Below are 6,790 nucleotides of genomic sequence, written 5' to 3'. Positions count from 1 at the left end.
TCTTCAATCTTGTATCTTCATAGTCCAAGAGTCCGGCCAAAGGATATAATCCGGCTGTCCGGATACCCCCTAATCCAGGACTCCCTCAAAGAGGATGCAACACCAGCACCCAAAGCTCAAAAGCTTATGGGAGATGCTATAAGGGCAGGGGCTGTTCCATCTAAGCCTAAGACTGCTGCTTCAGCTCCAAAACCAAAACCAAAGAGGAGCACCAGGAACATCCCTGCCGAGGAGAAGAACAAGGCCCCAGTTCCTGAAGCTGCAATGGAAGAATAAGATGATGAGTCACATGTCTTGAGGAAGTTGAAGCCAAAAATTCCAGATGACAATGATGCTCATCCAGTAGCTGAGAACATGAATATAAGGAAGGATTCAGGATTGAGGCTATGAAGAGAGTCAGATCCATATGCCACCAGAAGAAGAACTGCTTTGGACTATAGGTTCCATACCAAGGAACAACAGGACTTCTATGAGACATTGTTGCTTGACAAGAAGCCAATAGCGTGTGACATGAGATGGGTTGATTGGAAATTCATTGAGGAAAATGAGTATCACTTCCCTGGTGTATATGATACCTTCAAGGCATGTGGATTCGATGAGTTTGTGGCTCAGAAGCTCACAAAGTGGAATGATGAGCTCATCATGCAGTTCTACTCCACAACTCATTTCTACCCAGATGAAAGGATTGCCTGGATGTCTGAAGGCACTAGGTACCAATCAACAGTTGCAGAATGGGCTCAGCTGATCAATGCCCCAGAAGAACAAGAAGATGACTTGGATGTCTATGCCAAGAATAAGAAGGATCACAACACCATGGCACACATGTACAAAGAGATCCCAGATGCTGCTCTTGAGACACACAAGTTTGGATCAGTACATTACCTTCTGTCAGGCTTGCCAACAATCAACTGGATCCTCAGGCACACTCTCTTTTGCCAAAGTCAGGTGATCACAAGATGATCAGAGGTCACTCCATCAACTTGCTGCACATTTTTGATGTTCCTCAAAAGTTCAAAGTCATGAGCATAATTGTGGAAACCATAAAGAGGACAGCTGCAGATCAGAAGAGAAGTTGTGGGTATGCCCCACAGATCCAGGAGCTGATCAACTCGAAGATGGGCACTGGAACATATTTGCTGGACAAGGAGCACCTGCCCATCTACCCAGACTTTGAGGACAACACTGTGGTGATGGTAGAAAATGAACCATCTTCTGTGCATGCACAAGCCAAGAAGGAGAAGGCAAGGGCTGAAAAGGCTGCAAAGATGCCAACCACTGAAGAGGCATCTCAATATCTTCTGAAGAGCAAGCAAGATCAGCTTGGCTACTTGATTGCCTCCACTCTGAGGATTGAGAAGGGATTGGCTACCCTGACTCAAACCCAGGAGAGCTTGGAGAGGATCGTGGAGCAGAAGTTCTACGACTTAGATGTGAAGGTCACTGAGATCCAGTCAGTCGTTGAGCAACTTCAGGATGAAGTGCAGGAGAAGAAGGGCAAGACAACCACTGATGCTTTTGCTAGAGTGCCCAGAGGTCAGAGGTCTGCTGCAGTGCCTGTCACAGACACCGGAGCAACTTCATCTGCACCAGCTACAGCTTCAGTGCCACCAGCTCCAGCACCTACTCCACCAGCTCCATATACATCAACTGATGCCTTCATCCTTGGAGTTCTGTCTACACCACCACCTGAAGACCAAGCCTGAGAGTCAATTTAGCACTATGCATTTTTATGAACTTTTTGGTAACTTGTTGCCAAAGGGGGAGAGAATGTACAGATCATAGGCTTCAAGAGAGAGTGTTGCTTTTGTTCTCTCTTGCGTTTCTCCTTGGTGGTTGAACTTTATTATTTGCTTGGTTGAGATACTTTATACTTTGTGCTTGCTTAGATGATCATGTGTTTGATCATATGCTACCTTAATGCTTGTTGGATGACATTATCCTTTTATATGATCACTCACTTTGCTTGGTGATGAGTGCATGTATTTTAATTCTTATCATTTTGAGCGCTCCACCAAGATGTATGTGACATGGAAGAGTAACACATGATCCTAACTCTTTGTGCAGTTGCAGTCCAAAGCAAATCTTAAACTATGCAAAAATTTAGGAGGAGCTCTTGCTTTTCACATACTTCTCAAAGCGACAATCTTTTTCACTCTTATTATCATTTGTCGAAGCTTTGATCTATATGTTGTCATCAATTACCAAAAAGGGGGAGATTGAAAGTGCAACTATCCCTAGGTGGTTTTGGTAATTCCTAACAACATATAGCTCATTGAGCTAATGCTATTTCAAGATTAATATCTCAGGAAAGCTCAATGATTGGCATGGCATGGATGAGAAAAGTGGACCCCTCAAAATGCTAAGGACAAAGGATTGGCTCAAGCTCAAAGCTCAAGATTCTATTTTTTCCATTTTAGTGATCCAAGATCACATTGAGTCTATAGGAAAAGCCAATACTATCAAGGAGGGATGAGGTGTTGCTTAATGAGGTTCTTGATCAAAATGCTTAGCGATATGCTCCAAAACCCTCAACTACTTTCTCACATCCACATATGACCTAAACCAAAAGTTAAACTCGGCCCCACCGATTCTTCCTATCCGGCGCCACCGAGTTTCAAATGTCATAGCCACTGCCACAAACCCTAGGCAAATCGGTCTCACCGATAGGGATCTCGGTCTCACCGAGATGGGGATGTAATCTCTCTGTTTCTCTTCGTAACATTTCGGTCTCACCGAGATGAGCGATCGGTCCCACCGAGATTGCAATGTAAACTCTCTGTTTTCCCTTCGTAACGTTTCAGTCTCACCAAAATGACTGATCGGTCCCACTGAGTTTACCTGACCAACTCTCTGGTTAGCTTATTACCAAAATTGGCCTCACCGAGTTTGTATAATCGGTCTCACTAAGATTACGTTATGCCCTAACCCTAATCATATCGGTCCTACCGAGTTGCATGTCGATCCCACCGAAAACCCTAACGGTCACTAGCTTTGCTGAATCGGTCCGACCGAGTTTAACCATTCGGTCCCACCGAGTTTGGGAAGTTATGTGTAACGGTTAGATTTTGTGTGGAGGCTATATATACCCCTCCACCACCTCTTCATTCGGAGAGAGAGCCATCAGAACGAACCTACACTTCCAACTTACTTTTTCTGAGAGAGAACCACCTACACTTGTGTTGAGACCAAGATATTCCATTCCTACCATATGAATCTTGATCTCTAGCCTTCCCCAAGTTGCTTTCCACTCAAATCTTCTTTCCACCAAATCCAAATCCTGTGAGAGAGAGAGTTGAGTGTTGGGGAGACTATCATTTGAAGGACAAGAGCAAGGAGTTCATCATCAACACACCATTTGTTACTTCTTGGAGAGTGGTGTCTCCTAGATTGTCTAGGTGTCACTTGGGAGCCTCCGAAAAGATTGTGGAGTTGAACCAAGGAGTTTGTAAGGGCAAGGAGATCGCTTACTTCATGAAGATCTACCGCTAGTGAGGCAAGTCCTTCGTGGGCGATGGCCATGGTGGGATAGACAAGGTTGCTTCTTCGTGGAACCTTCGTGGGTGGAGCCCTCCGTGGACTCGCGCAACCGTTACCCTTCATGGGTTGAAGTCTCCATCAACGTGGATGTACGATAGCACCACCTATCAGAACCACAACAAAAACATCCGTGTCTCCAATTGCGTCTGAATCCTCCAAACCCTTCCCTTTACATTCTTGCAAGTTGCATGCTTTACCTTCCGTTGCTCATATACTCTTTGCATGCTTGCTTGAATTGTGTTAAGATTGCTTGACTTGTCCAAAGTTGCTAAAATCTGCCGAGAACTAAAATTGGGAAAAGGCTAGATTTTATTTGGTCAAGTAGTCTAATCACCCCCTCTAGACATACTTTCGATCCTACAGCTAGCAGGACTCCAGTAAACCGGTCTGTAGCAGACTACCATGGCTTAGTGGAAGCACCAGACTACATTTCCCCATAAGAGAGGCTACCAAGGATAGACAACTAGGTTGTCGAATCCCACACATACCAAGCATTTCAATAACATACACACAATATGCTCGGTATGTGCAAATACAACATGGCATCACAACATAACTCTATGACTCAAAGTATTTATTCATTAGGCCGCGGAGAGCCAGATATTAGAAACATGGGTCTGATGACCCCACATACAGAGCATACAAGCAGAAAGCACATGCGGAGTCTTAACTTGTCTGAGTACAGACAACTACAAATAAAAAAGGCCGAGAAGCCTGACTATCTACAAGATCCTGCCGAGGGCACAAGATCGTAGCTGAGGTAACAAGCTAAATGTCGAAGTCCATGCGGAACTACTAGCGAGACTGAAGTCTCTCTGCAAAAACATAAATTAAGAAAACGTGAGTACAAATGTACCCAGCAAGACTTACATCAGAACTAGCTACATATGCATCGGTATCAACAAAGGGGTGGTGGAGTTTGACTGCAGCAAGCCAGCTTTGACTCGGTGGCTATCTTAAACTACGACTGCAAGTAACTTTCTTGAGGTGGCGCACATGAGTCCACATATTCACCATATCAAATACACCATAATGGATCCGCTCCCGTCTCCCTACGAGAACGCCATCCATAGCCCTCACGCTTATCTTGCGCATTTTAGGGTATCCACTTTCACTTGTCTATGAACTGTATAGGCAACCCAAAAGTCCTTTTCCACGGAGGGGTGTACTTCTTCACACACGCTCTCGCCACTTACCACCATGTACACGTCGTGTATCTCAGCAACCTTCAAGCAGAAGCCTGGCGAGGGAGTCGGCCACGACCTGACTAACCACACAAGTCTCTAGTCTAGGTTTATCGCGTATTCGGGTTCCATCCGCAAGGAGATCCGGCCTGGGTGTCGCTCATGGCCCCAAACGATGTGTACAAGGTTCCAAGCCCACCAAACGGGCGACGCTTGGTATACTCGGCCGTGGTGCCTAGTCTGTCCCAAGCCCACCTGTACCGGGTGCCACTTGGTAGACTACTAACACTACCTACAAACACCAAAAACTAGTTGCAACTCCTGGACAGAGATCAGGTTGATTAATAAGTAGAGATGGGCACTTAAGCATTCCAATGCGTGGTAGTAACTGTTCATGGATCACAAACACAGAATTCGGTTCCTGAGGACGGTTTCAATGAGACAACCCACCATGTACACGTACATGGCCTCTCACTGCTACCTTTACCAAATCGTGTTCACACACTTAGCTCACACACAGTAGGACATGTTCATCACCATTCCAATTCATCCCTGATGAATCAGACCTGACTCAACTCTAAGTAGTAGCAGGCATGAAAAACAAGCATGAGTGAGTAGGCACATCAGGGCTCAAACAACTCCTACTCATGCTAGTGGGTTTCATCTATTTATTCTGGCAATGACAGGTCATGCAGAGGGAAGGGGTTCAACTACCGCAGCATGTAATAGTTGAATCGTTTTTGTCCTAATGCAGTAAAAGAGAGCAGGAGCGAGAGAGTGGGATTGTATCAGAATGAACAAGGGGGGTTTTGCTTGCCTATCACTTCTGAAGATAGCATTGTGTCTTGATTAGTGTCATCGATCACATCGTCGGAACAACGTCTACCGAGAGGGAATAACACTAGCAACAGAGAAAGAACACAATCAATGCAATGCAACAATATGTTGCATGATCATGACATGGCAATATGCTGTGATTTGGGCTAATGCAACAGAAAGTCATTTTAATTGAAGTGGAATTCAGAACTACATCAAATTCCAACTCCAAACCTATTATGAGACTTGCCCTAATCATGTTTCATCCTAAACAGTGAGGTTAACTTGCTCAAACATGCATGAACATGCAATAAACAGATTCTTTGGATTTTTCTGATCATTTTTCATATATAAATTATTCCATTTGGAGTTATGGTTGATTTTCTATGATTTTTAGAAGTTTGGGATATTTTCTGAAATAAATAAATCATTTCTGATTTATTTTAAACCCCAGAAAATATTTACTACGTTAGCATGACGTACCAATGACGTCATAGGTCAACGGGCTGGCCCAGGTCATACCTGACCAGTAGGGCCCACTTGTAAGTGATACACAGTCAGCAACAGAGGCTGACATGTGGGACCGAGTCAATGCTGACGTGGCCAAGGCAAACTGACTGGTGTGGCCACGACATTAGCTTAATCTAAGCAGGGAGATAAACCTATGATTAATTAAGGGCGCGAGGCCCATTTGTCAGTGACCTATGACTATTAGGTTAGCGCCTAATCTGCAGTTAGGCCGACGTTTAACCGGGGTTAACTCGCCGGCGAGGTGCCGCGGTGGCGTGGCTCGGGAATCGCCCACAGGGCACCGCTTGCGATGCAGTTGGGTCTGACAGCGAGCTGGAGCTTGTGCGCATCCAACGGTGACAGTGAGAGGATGCGAGGTGGTCTGTAGCGGCGGCAACGGCGAGTTGGGCGACGACCGGAGCTCGAGTGTCGACGGAATCGACAACACAGCGCGCAAGAGTACCAGAGGTTTGCACCTACATGTTCTACGAGAGCTCACGAACCCAACGGAGGCACGCACGGGACCATTTGGTCAACGGAGCCTCATCGGTGATGAGCTCGTGCGGCGGTGGCATACGGGACTCGTGGTCATCGGCTTTGCAGCGAGAAATCAGCCATGGGGAGAGGGGGGAGATGACGACGGGGCTCACAGGGAGTTGGATGGGCGGCTCGTTTGGCTCGAGGAAGCGTCAGAGCGAGCGGGCAGCGAAGGGGATCTCCAGTGACCCGAGGAGGAAGAATGG

This window comes from Triticum urartu, chromosome 4 (genome assembly GCF_003073215.2).
Source record: "Triticum urartu cultivar G1812 chromosome 4, Tu2.1, whole genome shotgun sequence".
Taxonomy (NCBI): Eukaryota; Viridiplantae; Streptophyta; class Magnoliopsida; order Poales; family Poaceae; genus Triticum; species Triticum urartu.
Note: the sequence above shows the minus strand (reverse complement) of the source record.